Source organism: Triticum urartu, chromosome 6A, assembly GCF_056163025.1.
Source record: "Triticum urartu cultivar PI428250 chromosome 6A, HENAU_Tu73, whole genome shotgun sequence".
NCBI classification, from domain to species: domain Eukaryota; kingdom Viridiplantae; phylum Streptophyta; class Magnoliopsida; order Poales; family Poaceae; genus Triticum; species Triticum urartu.
In genome coordinates this window covers 405,948,751-405,968,631 of record NC_141878.1, presented here as the reverse complement: position 1 = coordinate 405,968,631, position 19,881 = coordinate 405,948,751, and the positions used below count along the sequence as shown (strand labels likewise).

The following is a 19,881-nucleotide window of genomic DNA, read 5'->3' as shown; positions in this document are numbered from 1 at the left end:
ATTGCGAAAGTTCTTCGTGCTGAGACACCACGTGATGATCGGGTGTGATAGGCTCTACGTTCAAATACAACGGGTGCAAAACAGTTGCACACGCAGAATACTCAGGTTATACTTGACGAGCCAAGCATATACAGATATGGCCTCGGAACACGGAGACCGAAAGGTCGAGCGTGAATCATATAGTAGATATGATCAACATAGTGATGTTCACCAATGAAACTACTCCATCTCACGTGATGATCGGACATGGTTTAGTTGATTTGGATCACGTGATCACTTAGAGGATTAGAGGGATGTCTATCTAAGTGGGAGTTCTTTAGTAATATGATTAATTGAACTTAAATTTATCATGAACTTAGTACCTGATAGTATCTTGCTTGTTTATGTTTGATTGTAGATAGATGGCCCGTGCTGTTGTTCCATTGAATTTTAATGTGTTCCTTGAGAAAACAAAGTTGAAAGATGATGGTAGCAATTACACGGACTAGGTCCGTAACTTGAGGATTATCCTCATTGCTGCACAGAAGAATTACGTCCTGGAAGCACCGCTGGGTGCCAGGCCTGCTGATGGAGCAACACCAGATGTTATGAACGTCTGGCAGAGCAAAGCTGATGACTACTCGATAGTTCAGTGTGCCATGCTTTACGGCTTAGAATCGGGACTTCAACGGCGTTTTGAACGTCATGGAGCATATGAGATGTTCTAGGAGTTGAAGTTAATATTTCAAGCAAATGCCCGGATTGAGAGATATGAAGTCTCCAATAAGTTCTATAGCTGCAAGATGGAGGAGAACAGTTCTGTCAGTGAGCATATACTCAAAATGTCTGGGTATAATAATCACTTGATTCAATTGGGAGTTAATCTTCCAGATGATTGCGTCATTGACAGAATTCTCCAATCACTTCCACCTAGCTACAAGAGCTTCGTGATGAACTATAATATGCAAGGGATGAATAAGACAATTCCCGAGCTCTTCGCAATGCCGAAAGCTGCAGAGGTAGAAATCAAAAAGGAGCATCAAGTGTTGATGGTCAACAAGACCACTAGTTTCAAGAAAAAAGGCAAAGGGAAGAAGAAGGGGAACTTCAAAAAGAACAGCAAGCAAGTTGCTGCTCAGGAGAAGAAACCCAAATCTGGACCTAAGCCTGAAACTGAGTGCTTCTACTGCAAGCAGACTGGTCACTAGAAGCGGAACTGCCCCAAGTATTTGGCGGATAAGAAGGATGGCAAGGTGAACAAAGGTATATGTGATATACATGTTATTGATGTGTACCTTACTAATGCTCGCAGTAGCACCTGGGTATTTGATACTGGTTCTGTTGCTAATATTTGCAACTTGAAACAGGGACTACGGATTAAGCAAATATTGGCTAAGGACGAGGTGACGATGCGCGTGGGAAATGGTTCCAAAGTCAATGTGATCGCGGTCGGCATGCTACCTCTACATCTACCTTCGGGATTAGTATTAGACCTAAATAATTGTTATTTGGTGCCAGCGTTAAGCATGAACATTATATCTGGATCTTGTTTGATGCGAGACGGTTATTCATTTAAATCAGAGAATAATGGTTGTTCTATTTATATGAGTAATATCTTTTATGGTCATGCACCCTTGAAGAGTGGTCTATTCTTATTAGATCTCGATAGTAGTGACACACATATTCATAATGTTGAAGCCAAAAGATGCAGAGTTGATAATGATAGTGCAACTTATTTGTGGCACTGCCGTTTAGGTCATATCGGTGTAAAGCGCATGAAGAAACTCCATACTGATGGACTTTTGAAACCACTTGATTATGAATCACTTGGTACTTGCGAACCGTGCCTCATGGGCAAGATGACTAAAACGCCGTTCTCCGGTACTATGGAGAGAGCAACAGATTTGTTGGAAATCATACATACAGATGTATGTGGTCCGATGAATATTGAGGCTCGTGGCGGATATCGTTATTTTCTCACATTCACAGATGACTTAAGCAGATATGGGTATATCTACTTAATGAAACATAAGTTTGAAACATTTGAAAAGTTCAAAGAATTTCAGAGTGAAGTTGAAAATCATCGTAACAAGAAAATAAAATTCCTACGATCTGATCATGGAGGAGAATATTTGAGTTACGAGTTTGGTGTACATTTGAAACAATGCGGAATAGTTTCGCAACTCACACCACCCGGAACACCACAGCGTAATGGTGTGTCCGAACATCGTAATCGTACTTTACTAGATATGGTGCGATCTATGATGTCTCTTACTGATTTACCGCTATCATTTTGGGGATATGCTTTAGAGACGGCCGCATTCACGTTAAATAGGGCACCATCAAAATCCGTTGAGACGACGCCTTATGAACTGTGGTTTGGCAAGAAACCAAAGTTGTCGTTTCTGAAAGTTTGGGGCTGCGATGCTTATGTGAAAAAACTTCAACCTGATAAGCTCGAACCCAAATCGGAGAAATGTGTCTTCATAGGATATCCAAAGGAAACTATTGGATACACCTTCTATCACAGATCCGAAGGCAAGACTTTTTGTTGCTAAATTTGGAAACTTTCTAGAGAAGGAGTTTCTCTCAAAAGAAGTGAGTGGGAGGAAAGTAGAACTTGATGAGGTAACTGTACCTGCTCCCTTATTGGATGGTAGTACATCACAGAAACCGGTTTCTGTGACACCTACACCAATTAGTGAGGAAGCTAATGATGATGATCATGAAACTTCAGAACAAGATACTACTGAACCTCGTAGATCAACCAGAGTAAGATCCGTACCAGAGTGGTACGGTAATCCTGTTCTAGAGGTCATGCTACTAGATCATGATGAACCTACGAACTATGGAGAAGCGATGGTGAGCCCAGATTCCGCAAAATGGCTTGAAGCCATGAAATCTGAGATGGGATCCATGTATGAGAACAAAGTATGGACTTTGGTTGACTTGCCCAAAGATCGGCAAGCAATTGAGAATAAATGGATCTTCAAGAAGAAGACTGACGCTGATGGTAATGTTACTGTCTAAAAAGCTCGACTTGTCGCAAAAGGTTTTCGACAAGTTCAAGGGATTGACTATGATGAGACCTTCTCACCCGTAGCGATGCTTAAGTCTGTCCGAATCATGTTAGCAATTGCCGCATTTTATGATTATGAAATTTGGCAGATGGATGTCAAAATTGCTTTCCTGAATGGATTTCTGGAAAAAGAGTTGTATATGATGCAGCCAGAAGGTTTTGTCGATCCAAAGGGAGCTAACAAAGTGTGCGAACTCCAGCGATCCATTTATGGACTGGTGCAAGCCTCTTAGAGTTGGAATAAATGCTTTGATAGTGTGATCAAAGCATTTGGTTTTGTACAGACTTTTGGAGAAGCCTGTATTTACAAGAAAGTGAGTGGGAGCTCTGTAGCATTTCTGATATTATATGTAGATGACATATTACTAATCGGAAATGATATAGAATTTCTGGATAGCATAAAGGGATACTTGAATAAGAGTTTTTCAATGAAAGACCTCGGTGAAGCTGCTTACATATTGGGCATTAAGATCTATAGAGGTAGATCAAGACGCTTAATTGGACTTTCACAAAGCACATACCTTGACAAAATTTTGAAGAAGTTCAAAATGGATCAAGCAAAGAAAGGATTCTTGCCTGTGTTACAAGGTGTGAAATTAAGTAAGACTCAATGCTCGACCAATACAGAAGATAGAGAGAAAATGAAAGATGTTCCCTATATATTCTTCAGCCATAGGCTCTATCATGTATGCAATGCTGTGTACCAGACCTGATGTATGTCTTGCTATAAGTCTAGCAGGGAGGTACCAAAGTAATCCAGGAGTGGATCACTGGACAACGGTAAAAAACATCCTGAAATACCTGAAAAGGACTAAGGGTATGTTTCTCATATATGGAGGTGACAAAGAGCTCATCGTAAATGGTTACGTTGATGCAAGCTTTGACACTGATCCGAACGATTCTAAATCGCAAACCGGATATGTGTTTACATTAAACGGTGGAGCTGTCAGTTGGTGCAGTTCTAAACAAAGCATTGTGGCGGGATCTACATGTGAAGCGGAGTACATAGCTGCTTCGGAAGCAACAAATGAAGGAGTCTGGATGAAGGAGTTCATATCCGATCTAGGTGTCATACCTAGTGCATCGGGTCCAATGAAAATCTTTTGTGACAATACTGGTGCAATTGCCTTGGCAAAGGAATCCAGATTTTACAAGAGAACCAAGCACATCAAGAGACGCTTCAATTCCATCCGGGATCTAGTCCAGGTGGGAGACATAGAGATTTGCAAGATACATACGGATCTGAATGTAGCAGACCCGTTGACTAAGCCTCTTCCACGAGCAAAACATGATCAGCACCAAAGCTCCATGGGTGTTAGAATCATTACTGTGTAATCTAGATTATTGACTCTAGTGCAAGTGGGAGACTGAAGGAAATATGCCCTAGAGGCAATAATAAAGCTATTATTTATTTCCTTATTTCATGATAAATGTTTATTATTCATGCTAGAATTGTATTAACCGAAAACATAATACATGTTGAATACATAGACAAACAGAGTGTCACTAGTATGCCTCTACTTGACTAGCTCATTAATCAAAGATGGTTATGTTTCCTAACCATAGACAAAGAGTTGTTATTTGATTAACGAGATCACATCATTAGGAGAATGATGTGATTGACATGACCCATTCCATTAGGTTAGCACCCGATCGTTTAGTATGTTGCTATCGCTTTCTTCATGACTTATACATGTTCCTATGACTATGAGATTATGCAACTCCCGTTTGCCGGAGGAACACTTTGTGTGCTACCAAACGTCACAACGTAACTGGGTGATTATAAAGGAGCTCTACAGGTGTCTCCAAAGGTACATGTTGGGTTGGCGTATTTCGAGATTAGGATTTGTCACTCCGATTGTCGGAGAGGTATCTCTGGGCCCTCTCGGTAATGCACATCACATAAGCCTTGCAAGCATTGCAACTAATGAGTTAGTTGCGAGATGATGTATTACGAAATGAGTAAAGAGACTTGCCGGTAACAAGATTGAACTAGGTATTGAGATACCGACGATCGAATCTCGGGCAAGTAACATACCGATGACAAAGGGAACAACGTATGTTGTTATGCGGTCTGACCGATAAAGATCTTCGTAGAATATGTAGGAGCCAATATGAGCATCTAGGTTCCGCTATTGGTTATTGACCGGAGACATGTCTCGGTCATGTCTACATTGTTCTCGAACCCGTAGGGTCCGCACGCTTAACGTTACGATAACAGTTTCATTATGAGTTTATATAGTTTGATGTACCGAAGTTTGTTCGGAGTCCCGGATGTGATCACGGACATGACGAGGAGTCTCGAAATGGTCGAGACATAAAGATTGATATATTGGAAGCCTATGTTTGGACATCGGAAGTGTTCCGAGTGAAAACGACATTTTACCGGAGTACCGGGAGGTTACCGGAACCCCCCGGTAACCTAATGGGCCTTAATGGGCCTAGTGAAGGAAGAGGAGAGGAGGCCTAGGGGCTGCCGCGCGCCCCTCCCCCCCAAGTCCGAATTGGACAAGGAGGGGGGCGGCGCCCCCCCTTTCCTTTCCCCCCTCTCTTCCTTTCCCCCCAAGTCCTAATCCAACTAGGGAAAGGGGGGAGTCCTACTCCCGGTAGGAGTAGGACTCCTCCTGCGCGCCTCCTCCTAGGGCCGGCCGCACCCCCCCTTGCTCCTTTATATACGGGGGCAGGGGGGCACCTCTAGACACACAAGTTGATCCTCGTGATCGTTTTCTTAGCCGTGTGCGGTGCCCCCTTCCATCATACTCCTCGATAATATTGTAGCGCTGTTTAGGAAAAGCCCTGCGATGGTAGAACATCAAGATCGTCACCACGCCGTCGTGCTGACGGAACTCTTCCCCAACACTTTGCTGGATCAGAGTCCGGGTATCGTCATCGAGTTGAACGTGTGCAGAACTCGGAGGTGCCGTACGTTCGGTACTTGGATCGGTCGGATCGGGAAGACGTACGACTACTTCCTCTACGTTGTGTCAACACTTCCGTTGCCAGTCTTCGAGGGTACATAGACAACACTCTCCCCTCTCGTTGCTACGCATCACCATGATCTTGCGTGTACGTAGGAATTTTTTTGAAATTACTACGTTCCCCAACAGCTTCGCGCGCCTTCTCGTTGTCCGCCGCGTCCCTACATGGCGGCCGTCCAACTACCCGCTGCCCACGCGGTCAGCTTAATTTATGATGACGGGCCCACGCGTTAGCGACGGCGCTCGTCCTTTTTTAAGCCGACCGTGCGGCGGGGCCGTCCTCATCCAAACTCGCCGTCCACATCTGCCATCCTTTGCTCCCTCGTCGCCGGCAAACCCTAGCCACCATAATCACAGCAGAGATGGGCCTCTTCTCCGGCGCCAGCGGCAGAAAGGCCAAGGGCAAGTCCCCCGCCACCTCTTTCCCCTCACAGTTCCTCCCGCCTCCGTCGGCGCCGGCGCCTCGCCGGCAGAGGTAGCGCGCGAGCGTGCCAATGCACCAGGCGGAGTGGCACTGGAAGCATCGCCAGCCTCTGCCGTATCCCGACATGACGCTACCGCACGATTGTCATCTGGATCCAGTGAGGATCCCAGTGCCGGCGGTGCCACAGTCGGTTCATGCTCACGCGGAGGAGGTGCGGCGCCGGCAGGCGCTGCTGACGCCGGAGCAGCGCCGCGAGGCCGCCTACGCAACCTACTCGCCCAACTGGGCGAGGTGGTTCGCCTTCGAGCACGAGGAGGCGAGGCGACGAGACGTGCGCGAGGTCGACCGGAGGTCACCGCCACCGGCGCTCGTCGTCCGCGAGGAGGACCAGGCGGTGGAGGACGCCTACCAGGAGACACTTGCGGCCGTCTTCCGGGAGAGCGAGGAGGATGAGCGGTGCAGGGCGTAAGCGGCGGAGGTGGCGGAGGCAGAAGAGGAGGCTCGATACGAGGCGGCAATGTCGCAGGCCCTTGCCCTCTCCGCGGCGGGTGACAGCGTGGTGCCGCCGGTGGCCCCGCCGTCCCCCATCAAGCCGGAGGCGGAGCCCAAGCCGTCCCCCATCGAGCGCTACTCTTGGATGGGAGTAGTGCTCGAGTGGGTACGCGCGCCGCCGGTCTGGATGGGAGCGACGCCGGTGCAGGAGCAGGCGTACCTCGAGCACTGCCGCAGCATCAGGGTGGCCGAGGAGCGCCGCGACGGCGAGTACCTCGAGATGCTTGAGCGCGACCTCGAGGAGGAGCAGCGCGAGGCCGAGGAGGAGGCGCGCCAGGCCGCGGCTGCACAGGCGGCTGCACAACCCCCCGCGCCGGCACAGCCCGACATGACGGCGCTCTGGAACACGACGTTCGCCTGGGCCGGGCCGGCGCCGACGCTCATCGACCTCACGGACCCCGATGACAACGACGAGGACGCCTAAGGCAGCGCGCCGCCTCGTAGTTTAGGCTGTTTTTATTTTTTAAATGCAAATGTGGACGCGTGGACTCTAGCCGGCCTTCGTGGTCAGCTTTAATGTTTAATTAATGCCGTTTTTTCTTTTTAATATGCATGCGTTCATTTTTTTTGCACCGTCAAAAATGGGTTCAGGCCAGCGTTGGGCGCACGCGCCGACCCAAATGCGAAAGCAGACATCCGTATCCGTCTGGCCGACCCAAACGGACAAAAAGCGAACGAAATCGCCGTCCGTTTGGGTCGGCCCGTTGGAGTTGCTCTAAGCTCGAGATCAAGGCGAGTTCCCTTGTCCGTGCTCCCCCTCCCACACACACTTCTTTACTATTTTTCCCAAGTGAAAGATGGATCAAAGCCAGCTGGAGAGACGTGAATGTTCAATTCAAAGATGAAAGATCGTCTTATTTATTCAAACCCCGTTTGTTTTGTTTTCTGCATAAAGTCTATGTTATGATTGACTTTACCATTGCTGCTCACTTCCACATTTGCTGTATTTAACTGTCTTCCTCCCAATATAATTTTACAGCTAGTTTTTCTGTTCCCTTGTAAATCTGCAGGAGAGGGAGTTCAGTTCAGATTGTTTATAAAGAGATGAAAATTGGCGCTGTTCTGACCTCTGCTGGAATCAGCATTGGTCTCTGTATACTTTTTCTGTCATTCTATTCCATTTTGAGGAAGAGCCCACAAAATGTTAAGGTCTATTTTGGGAGAAGGATTGTTGAACATCATAATAGGCTCCGAGGAGCTTTTATTTTGGAGATATTTGTTTCATCCCACATAGGAATAGCTGCTGGAATAGAAATCAATTGCTTCTATACATGTAAGGCATCATGGGTACTCTTCTTACAGGTAACATACCTACTTGATCGCATACTCGAGTGCATTTGCTTGTTGGTGTGCCTCTCTTTTTTCTTGTAGTGATCCAGAAGGGTCCTCAAAGTAGTTCTTCCGTTTGATGCATTAGCCTTTTTTCTTTTGTTTTTTGGGATATGCTAACTTGTCTAAAAAACTGTGATGGGTTTACATATTTGCAAAATTTTGATTTCTACATGTGGAGGTATGCTGGCACAAAGAAGGGGTGTCCCTAACACGTTGTTGATTCCATTTCTTCTACTATATTATATGAATATTCAGTCTGATTGTTGATTCAAAAGTCTTCTAGGGAACAAGATGCCTAACTCATTATCATGTTGTGTGGGTTAAAAAATTTACAACGGATGGTGGTTATAAAGCTTGGCTGAAATTCGCTTGTAAGTGATGTTCTGCAGGTAACTTTCAACAGTTGTAATCCCCTTAATTTCCAACTAATTGAATTGTTACTTATATGCAATATGAGGTGAATTATTCTGGATCCATATATGTACTTATCCCTGATGATTGGGCATCTCCAATGTATGTCGGGTACATTCCCTACAAGATTGCAAAGCACCTTCGTAGTCTTCCTATCAAGTGAAATCGACATCTTCAATGTATGTTCATCCGGGTTGGATCAATACATTTGCTATGCAGACTGCAAAGAAGCAATTGGTGGAATAGGAACTGGTAGCAATAATAACATGTCAAATATGCAGTATTCTTGGATGTCGTCAAGGACATTTGTTATTTGGGTATTTAGAAATTGTTTAAGGGACTAAAAGCATATAGGAAAACTGATGGGTCTTTCCTATTATTTCGTCCGAAGGAGAATGTCATTAGGATGAAAATCGATTCAGATAGGATGTTCATGCCTGCACTAACTATTCAGCAAACCGTTTTAGCAATTGAAAGATTGGTAAGTGATTTTTATGTCTCCTGATTATGCCCATTTCATTGGGCTATGTACGTCCATGATCCCCTAACTTCTTATTTAATATTTTGGGTCCCTTCTATTGGTAAACATGTTGGGGAATGTAGCATGCAATTTCAAAAAAAATTCTAAGATCACGCAAGATCTATCTAGGAGATGCATAGCAACGAGATGGGGGGAGTGTGTCCACGTACTCTCGTAGACCGAAAGCGGAAGCGTTAGCTTAACACGGTTGATGTAGTCGAACGTCTTCGCGATCCAACCGATCAAGCACCGAACGTACGACACCTTCGAGTTCTGCACATGCTCAGCTCGATGATGTCCCTTGAACTCTTGATCTAGCAAAGTGTCGAGGGAGAGTTTCGTCAGCACGACGACATGGTGATGGTGATGGTGATGTGATCCGCGCAGGGCTTCGCCTAAGCACTACGACAATATGACCGGAGGAGTAAACTGTGGAGGGAGGCACCACACACGGTAAGAAACAACTGTTGTGCTTTGGGGTGGCCCCCTGCCCTCATATATAAAGGAGGAGATGGAGGAGGCTGTCCAAGGGGCGCGCCAAAGGGGGAAACTGACTAGGACTCCTAGTCCAAGTCGGCCCCCCTTCCTTCTTTCGGAGGGGGAAATGGGGAAGGAGAGGGGAAAGGAAAGGGGGGCCGCGCCCCCTTCCCCTTGTCCAATTCGGACAACCCATGGGGAGGGGGGCGCCATCCCTGCGGGCTCCCCTCTCTCTCCCCTATGGCCCATATAGGCCCATTATTTTCCTGGGGGTTCCGGTAACCTCCCGGCACTCCGAAAAATACCTAAAACGCTCCAGAACTATTCCAGTGTCCGAATACTATCGTCCAATATATAAATCTTTACCTCTCGACCATTTCGAGACTCCTCGTTATGTCTGTGATCTCATCCAGGACTCCGAACAAACTTCGGTCACCAAAACACATAACTCATAATATAAATCGTCATCGAACGTCTAGCGTGCGGACCCTATGGGTTCGAGAACTATGTAGACATGACCGAGAAACATCTCCCATCAATAACCAATAGCGGAACCTGGATGCTCATATTGGTACCTACATATTCTATAAAGATCTTTATCGGTCAAACCGCAATGACAACATACATCATTCCCTTTGTCATCGGTATGTTACTTGCCCGAGATTCGATCGTCGGTATCTTCATACCTAGTTCAATCTCGTTTTTTTACTATGCTAGTTCAATCTCGTTACCAGCAAGTGTCTTTACTCATTCCGTAATGCGTCATCCTGCAACTAACTCATTAGTCACATTGCTTGCAAGGCTTATTGTGATGTGCATTACCGAGAGGGCCCAGAGATACCTCTCCGATAGTCGGAGTGACAAATCCTAATCTCGATCTATGCCAACCCAAAAAACACCTCCGGAGACACCTGTAGAGCATCTTTATAATCACCAAGTTACGTTGTGACGTTTGATAGCACACAACGTGTTCCCCCGGTATTTGGGAGTTGCATAATCTCATAGTCGAAGGAATATGTATAAGTCATGAAGAAAGCAATAGCAATAAAACTGAACGATCAACATGCTAAGCTAACGGATGGGTCTTGTCCATCACATCATTCTCATAATGATGTGATCCCATTCATCAAATAACAACACATGTCTATGGTTAGGAAACTTAACCATTTTTGTTTAACGAGCTAGTCTAGTAGAGGCTTACTAGGGACACAATGTTTTGTCTATGTATCCACACATGTATCAAGTTTCCGATTAATACAATTCTAGCATGAATAATAAACATTTATCATGATATAAGGAAATATAAAATAACAACTTTATTATTGCCTCGAGGGCATATTTCCTTCAAAACATTCTTTGTATATCATGCTAGTACTAATTGGAAGGGGGGCTATTCTAGGTCTTGCACCTACTCCTGAATACACCTTTATTATTTGTATTGAACAGTTCAACACACTATATCACAAGTAGTGGTCTCGTCCTTAACAAAATAAATTTGATCATAATATGTATCCATAATTTTTCTCACACAGACTTGTTCAAATATAAAATTGACTGTTCCTAACAGTTCGCTGAATAATTTTGCAGGAAGAGATCTTGTGTGAGGCAAATAAGTGCCTTATAGAAGAAAAGAAAAATGTAAGTTCCCATTGCATGTATTAATTAGCTTACTAAATTCTTTCCCTCAGAAGAAATAAATTAACTCGCCATTTTTCTGTCCTTTCTAGGCGGATCTAAAATGTTTTCCCAATTTTCCTTCCACCGTTTTGTAACCCTTTGCAGAATGGTCCGGGGAGGTTTGCAACATTGTCTACTCATCTCTGATGGGAAATCTGTATATGTTGTTTATTGTGTCTCTATGGAACCGATGCAGAGGTACCCTTCTTTGCCTGGGAGTTATATGTGGTTTAGTTTGCTAAATATGGTTTGGTTTTACTCTAAATTCTACTACTTGATTAGTGGGGCATGGAGATGATGGCGAAGCATCATGCTGTGGTGGCAGCGATGAAGGTAACCTCGTCGAACGCTTGAGTTCACACCGATACTCCATCAAAAACAGTTCATGCCTATACGAAATTCTTGACGATAGTTCACATCTAGGTGGTAAAGAAGGGTACATGTAAGAAGCTCATTTTTTATTTATCTGGTGGCGTCAATAGACCATAAAATTATCTTCATTTATAGTGCTAAATATATGTCAATACATGTTCTTACATTTAGGCTCCTAAACCCGTTGAATGAATTATATATACAAGACTTATAATTGTCCTTCTATAAATTAAGACCGACCTTTGCTGCATTGCTATTAATGAGTATAAGAAGATTATTTTTCAGAGCTTTATTTTTTGGAACAATTTTCTATTACAGAAGTTGATATTCGATCTTGTTATTCATTTCCCGGAATCTTTTACTGATCTACAACATCACTAACAAGAGCATGGGGATTGCTTCTAGGATTCTACGGATTTTCTCCCATAACCTCCTGAAGTGACGCAATTCTGCAATATTCAACCATGAAAATGAAACAGTAAGCGCTGGCGGACTACTCCTATGATCTCACAAGTATTAAATTGCAGCTTGTAAATCTCCTTTTAAGAATTGGCCCGCGATGTTCTTGCATTAATCTACTCCTGTATAGCTTTTTGGTTTAATTAAGATTTACTTCATTTTGTTTTGTGGTTACTCACCTTGTAATCAACTATGTATTTGATGGTTTGGAAATCAGTCCAGGTGCATGGAAATGAATTTAGTTTAACAGTGTGATACGTCCATTTTGCATCATGTTTACCTACTGTCATTTATAATGCTTTTATGCATAATAATGCTTTTTGGAGTAATTCTAATGCCTTTTCTCTCATAATACGCAAGGTACACATAAATAGGGAGAATTCCGACAGCTGAAAATCTAGACCTGAAAAAGCTACGCCAGGCTACCTATTATGCACAACTCCAAATGAGGTAAAACTTCATGAGGAATTTTTATGGAATAAATAAGAAATAGTGGAGCAAATAACTATCGGAGGGGGGGCACCTGGTGAGCACAAGACACCAACCTGGTGGGTTGTGCTCAACCCACCTCCGGTGCCCATCTTCTGGTATATAAGTCATTTTGACCTAGAAAAAAAATAAGGAGATGACTTTTGGGAGGAAGCGCCGCCGTCTCGAGGCGAAACTTGGGCAGGAGCACTTTTGCCCTCCGGCGGAGCGATTCTGCCGGGGGAACTTCCCTCCCGGAGGGGGAAATCATCGTCCTCATCATCACCAACAACTCTCCCATCTTGGGGAGGGTAATCTCTATCAACATCATCAACAACACCATCTCCTCTCAAATCCTAGTTCATCTCTTGTGTTCAATCTTTGTACCGGAACTATAGATTGGTACTTGTGGGTGACTAGTAGTGTTGATTCACTGGTACGCGTCGGTGCTATGCAAATGGTTTTTAACCCCTTTCTGCAACGGCATTTGGAACCGTCGCCAAGTGAGTGTTGGAGATAGGGGGGGTCCTTCCCACACAACCCAGAAACCGTCGGGGATAGAGAGCCAAGATGCATATACAGTACTCCTACTCGTTTGTGCTTGCATTGCCATCACAGTCGGTATTCTGTGGTGCTACGTTTACGATGCGCGACCCATCACAAACAGTTCACTATTATAGAATGTGTATGATAAGCATACAATCACACACATTCGCGTGTCCCAAACCATATGTGATAACTAATTTAGAAGATTAGCTAATCATTGTATGAGTGTCGGATAAAATTACGAAACGTCGGACCGTCGTAACATCGTCGTACACGACAACTATCGCACACGCTATTCTATGGTGCAACATTTATGATGCATACTTCATCAGAAACGTGTCCATAATTTCGAAGCGTGTGTGATAAGGTGACCATCACAAATATTTAATAAGAAAGAACTGTGTGCGATGCTGTTGTTAATCGCACACGTTTTTTCTTGGCTGATCATGTGTGCAGTGGAGATTGATCGCACACGTAGCGGATGCTAGAAACTTTTCTAATCTCCACGTCTATCGCAGATGTTTCGCTTTCACCAACTGTGTGTAGTGTAATCCCTAATTTAAAAATCATATGTTTTGAATTTGATAGTAGGCAATCACTTATTTCATATCCAGTCATGTTTATTACAAATATAGGTTCAACCACGAATGCATAATTCGATGCAAAGGTACATATACTAAAGAACTACAGAAGCACCAAGTAAAGAATGATGAACCATAGTTGTACTAAAGACTGTAAAGAGAGAGGCGAAAGACATTCTGGTTGTTGGAGAAGGTGAAGAGGAATGCCCATATTATGCCCTCCTCCATGTGCAATGCGCGCATGACTCTAGGCCAACCCCTTGTGATGGCTGCCCGTCCATCCTTCACTATCTTCATCACAACTTCTCAATGCTCATTATAGTTTGGATGAAATACTTTAACCTTCATTGCGTGTCCACCAATCATGTACTTTGCGAGGTAATCTTGAGTGAATTGCTTTGGGAACCACTGCGGACGAAAAAGATTCAGACATTGTTGTCTAACAACTCATTATGGGCAGTCAAAAGAGAAGGTTGCAGAGTTTGAAGTTACCATCCTACAACTCACTGTTGTGTTGGATAGAGCATAAACAAATAATTTGCTTGCCACCATCCGTATCTTTTTGCTAATAATCCTTATCAGTTTCCTCACTTGATGCTTGTTCATGAATATCTCATTGCCCCATACGCAAAAAGGGTCGATGCGTGGATCCTTGCCAAGGTCATATGTACCTACAAGCAACAAGTCAATATTAGAAGCTAACAAGTGTCCAGGACTGGATCTATATGCACTACATTATGGAACAACGGGGGGAGTACAAGCCGAGGGATGATGCTAACCTCGGCGGAAAATGGTGGCCACTCCCGTTGTTGTCCTGCATAAGTAGTGGAAATGCATGATAAGTACAACAACCTTAACATCAAACAAATATAGCTAAGGTAAACAACATCATGTCCAAATGATAGCTTGAATGTGTTGGTTTTAGCATGCTGTTAAAGCATATATAAAATGGAAGGCAATGTTACTGATAGCAGGCTTAACAACCATCAAATATTGCAATTCAAACTGGTATTTTTGAAAATGAATAGAACGTAAGTAATGCTTAAACATCACATTGGATAAATGTGTAAAACTGAAATAAAGGGCATGTGTTAACTACACCAGGCATAAACTAGAACTAAATATAGCCGTTCAAGCTGGTATTGATGCAGTCGAGCGGCATTGTTCCGACTTGCACATAATGAACAACAAATTGTGAATGACTGAAATAACCAAGGCATAAATGATCAGTATAACAACTAAATATAGCCATTGAAAACTAGACAGAGTCTCAATGCAACCAACATAACAAGCAAATACAGATAAACATGGCATATGCTTGAAAACTGGACAAATGCTCACTGCAACCAACCTAACAAGAAAATACAGATAAACAAGGCATCTGCTTGAAAACTAGACAAATGCTAAAAAAAGCAACCTAACAACCAAATACAGATAAACAAGGCATCTACTTGATAACTGGACAAATGCTCACTGCAACCAAACTAAGAACCAAATACATATAAACAAGGCATCGGCTCGATAACTGGAAAAATGCTCACTGCAACCAACCTAACAACCAAACACAGATAAACAAGGCATCTACTCACTATAAACAACCAAACATAGCAATTCGTGAAACTGAAGTGGACAATTCATACTTAAACATCATATAGTCCTATTGAAAAATACATTTTTACATAACTAAAATAATTAAACACGACACAGTTATAGCACTGCACGACAAATGCTACTACAACAAAGGGTACAAGTTGGCAAGCTAGAAAATGTAAGATTTGCTGATAGAATATTGCCTCACATTTCATGGACGGGATCCTTCCAGTTGGAAGAGCACAGACCCATGGTGCACTCTCTGATGTCACAGATGGGTTGTTTCACCTTGGAAGAACCTTTGTGGGTGCCCTCCTCGTGGTCGTGGTCGTGGTCGATGAGATCTGACTTGGCAATTGAGGATCCCAAGCTGCTGCCGTAGAACATGCCCTTCAGAAATGACAAAATGGGCTCAATGGCGTATAAGGATCACAAATCCTTGACCGCTTGGCGGAGGAGATCAGCGGCAGGGCCGTCGAAGAGATCGACGGTGGTTGAACCAGAGGGGTTGGGGATGGACCACATAACCTGTGAAATGGCCCGCGTGAAGCCATCCCTATCGACGAGCTTGAGTCGTAGCCAACTTTCCCGAGATACAGTAATACGCAAGCCCGCTGACATGAAGCCTTCGGCATGGCCATCTCGCCAACGTATTCACCGGCTTCCGCGGCGACGTGTTGCTCCGGGATCAACAGGTCAGGGCGAACGGCGGCCACCTCGCCAACATCCACCGGAGAGGCCATGATAAACCTCTTCTTGGCCAAACAGTTGTCGGGCTCCCCGGGATACGTGGTCGAGCTTAGGCTGCGACATTCTGGAGCAGGGGATGTAGATTTGGCGGGGAGGGACACCACAAGCCTCATCTAAAAACTTAGGGGAGTGGGGCGACGGTATGGGAATCGCTGGGTAACCTAAACTTTATTATCTAAGCTAGGAGGAACGGGCAGACCGACATGGATTGGCGGTGGCGGCGACCGCGAGCTAGGGTTCGAGGGGGGGAGGGGGCCGGGTAGGGGGACTGTGGAGGGGGGATGGTGGTGTTTGAGGATACGCCGCGGCTATGGAAAATTTTAGTAATGGTGGGTGGAAATGGTGGTGGACGAGGGAGGGCGGCGGTTCAAATGCCTTGGCTACTGCAATTTTACTATAAGGTCGGTGATGGACGAGTGTGGGCGATGGTTGAAGTACAACGGCTACTAAAATTTGGGTAAAGGAATTGATGCGGGGCAGGAGTGCCCAAGATCGCGCATGGTCCAATAAGAATATGCGTGTATGATAATAAGGACAAGTGACGGAACCACCGATTTTTGCAATGCTCAAGGCGTGTAGTTTATTTTTATATTTCTATCTAGATGGTCTATCGTACACGGTTCTTCCTAATTTCTAAATAAACTTACCCGCCTTTAGCTTGCGCAGTCGTGGTGATCTTACAGCGCACTTGCATCGCACATAGTTAAGCTAGTACCTCCACCATTTGCTCGCGCTTGCGCAGTCGTGGTGATTTTACAACAAAAAATAACCTATAAAAACATAGTCTACAAGTTAGGAAAACAAGGATCCCAAGGTTTATATAATCAACATGTCAGGTTATTATAGAGATATTTATCTCTTTATCTCTATAATGACCGTGTCATGGCAATTAAATGAATCTTGAGATATGTAACTTCTCACCAGGTCACCCATCCTTGGACTACTCCAGCCTGAGCATGCTTAACTTCTGTGTTCTATTCGACTAGGCTAGCGGATGGGAAGCGGCACCTTGCTGATAGGAATTGCGTCCTTGCCTTTTAGGCGTTTCACGCTGGTCACCCTATGGGACCTACTCCCTCCTATCACGCACATTTTTGCTTTTAGAAACCGTGTGCGATATTTACATGGCTGGTGTGTCGCCATCTAGCCTTCAATGGGCACTGACACTGGTAGCGGGAAACCGATTAGAGGAGTGGCGGGAAACGGTGGCCTGTTTACAAAACATAGTAGAGAAGGAAGCGTCAGCTAGCACGATGCATGCGCACAGTGCTTACCCATGTACTGCATGTGCTGTCGAAAGGGCTGAGGGTTGCCGTTCGATCTGGGAGCATCCAACGGTGCAGACGTATGATCCGTGGGGTTTGGGTTCTGGCCAATCAGAACACACGACTCAGATCGCACGCGCAGTAGGGGGGAAGGGGGTGTCACGGCCACGGTTTGGTAGGCACACGGCTTTCATGAGTGAACCCTGTGCTATTTGAAAACTTTCCGTGAGAAGAATCTCGGTTTTTAAATCCTAGTAAATCCAAAACTCACCCAAAAATCATGAAACTTGGCATGGTGTCACGACATGGCACATATATGTCGAGGAATTTTTTCCGTCCATTTTGGCGCAAGCTTTATTACAAGCCTCTTACAAACCGAAGCTTCTCTCAAAGAAGCCTCGTGGTTTCGATAGGAAAACGTGTCCCACTTGTGGGGGAAACGATAATCACTGCCTCTTTTCGCCTTCTATGTTCTTCTACCGGCAACATGGAATGACAAGATATCCATGCTAAAATTTAAACTTATTCAGGGTTCGTTTGGCCTTTTTATACACTAATTGAGTTTCCTAGGCATTTAGTGTCCATAATTCAAATCTGAACTACAAATACATGCTCCAGTTCACCAAAATGGCTAGAAAAATTATACATGTGTCTTTGGGTGCATGTTTAGGTCCCATGCCAGGAATGAGAATGAATTACAACCGTATCGGCGTCCTGGCTTGTCCTCAAACATTTGGAATCTTGGTTTTTAAATCCCCATAAATCCTGAACTCACCAGAAAGTCATGAAAGTAGGGATGGTGTGATGTCATGGCACATATATGTTGTGGTAAAAACATTGTCCAATTTGGGCCAAGATTTATTACAAACCTCTTACAAACCAGAGCTTCTCTCATAGAAGCCTCGTGGTTCTGATAGGGAAACGTGTTCCCCTTGTTGTCGAAACATAATCACTGCCTCTTTTCATCTTGTATTTTCTTCTACAGGCAACATTGAACGACATGATATCCATGATGAAATTTAAACTTATTTAGGGTTCATTTGGCCTTTTATACACTAATTGAGTTTCCTAGGCATATTTAATGTCCATAATTCAAATCTGAACTTCAAATACATTCTCCAGTTCACCAAAATGGCTAGAAAAATTATACATGTGTCCTTGGGTGCATGTTCAGGTCTCATTTAAGGAATGGGATCGAATTACAACCGTACTGGCATCCTGGCTCGTCCTCAAACATTTAGAATCTTGGTTTTTAAATCCCCATAAATCCTAAACTCACTAGAAAGTCATGAAAGTTGGCATGGTGTCATGTCATGGTGCATATATGTAGTGGTAACAACATTGTCCAAGTTGGGACAAGCTTTATTACAAACCTCTTACAAAACGGAGCTTCTCTCAAAGAAGCCTCATGGTTCCGATAGGGAAACGTATTCCCCTTGTGGCGAAATGTAATCATTGCCTCTTTTCGCCTTGTATTTTCTTCTATGGGCAACATGGAACGACATGATATCCATGATGAAATTTAAACTTATTCAGGGTTCGTTTGTCCTTTTTATACACTAATTGAGTTTCCTAGGCATTTAATGTCCATAATTCAAATCTGAACTACAAATACATGCTCCAGTTCACCAAAATAGCTAGAAAAATTGCACATGTGTCCTTGGATGCATGTTTAGGTCCCATGCCAGGAATGGGGATGAATTACAACCGTACCGGCATCCTGGCTTGTCCTAAAACATTTGTAATCTCGGTTTGTAAATCCCCATAAATCCAAAACTCACCAGAAAGTCATCAAAGGTGGCATGGTGTCACGTCATGGCACATATATGTCGTGGTAAAAACATTGCCAATTTGGGCCAAGCTTTATTACAAACCTCTTACAAATCGGAGCTTCTCTCAAAGAAGCCTCGTGGTTCCGATAGGGAAACATGTTCCCCTTGTGGCGAAATGTAATCGCTCCCTCTTTTGACCTTGTATTTTCTTCTATAGGAAACATCGAACGACATGATATCCATGCTGAAATTTAAACTTATTCAAGGTTCGTTTGGCCTTTTTATACAATAATTGAGTTTCCTAGGCATTTGATGTCCATAATTCAAATCTGAACTACAAATACATGCTCAAGTTCACCAAAATGGCTAGAAAAATTGTACATGTGTCCTTGGGTGCATGTTTTGGTCCCATGCCAGGAATGGGAACGAATTACAATTGTACCGGCGTCCTGGCTCGTCCTCCAACATTTGGATTCTTGGTTTTTAAATCCCCATAAATCCAAAACTCACCAGGAAGTCATCAAAGGTGGCATGGTGTCACGTCATGACACATATATGTCGTGGTAAAAGCATTGCCAATTTGGGCTAAGCTTTATTACAAACCTCTTACGAACCGGAGCCTGTCGCAAGAACCCTCGTGGTTTCCATA

General features: G+C 44.1%; 1 pseudogene; it reads left to right on the top strand.

The window, feature by feature from the left end:
• The first annotated feature begins 6,584 nt into the window (after positions 1–6,584).
• On the top strand, positions 6,585–7,436 carry LOC147965421 (uncharacterized; annotated as a pseudogene).
• Positions 7,437–19,881: the final 12,445 nt, after the last annotated feature.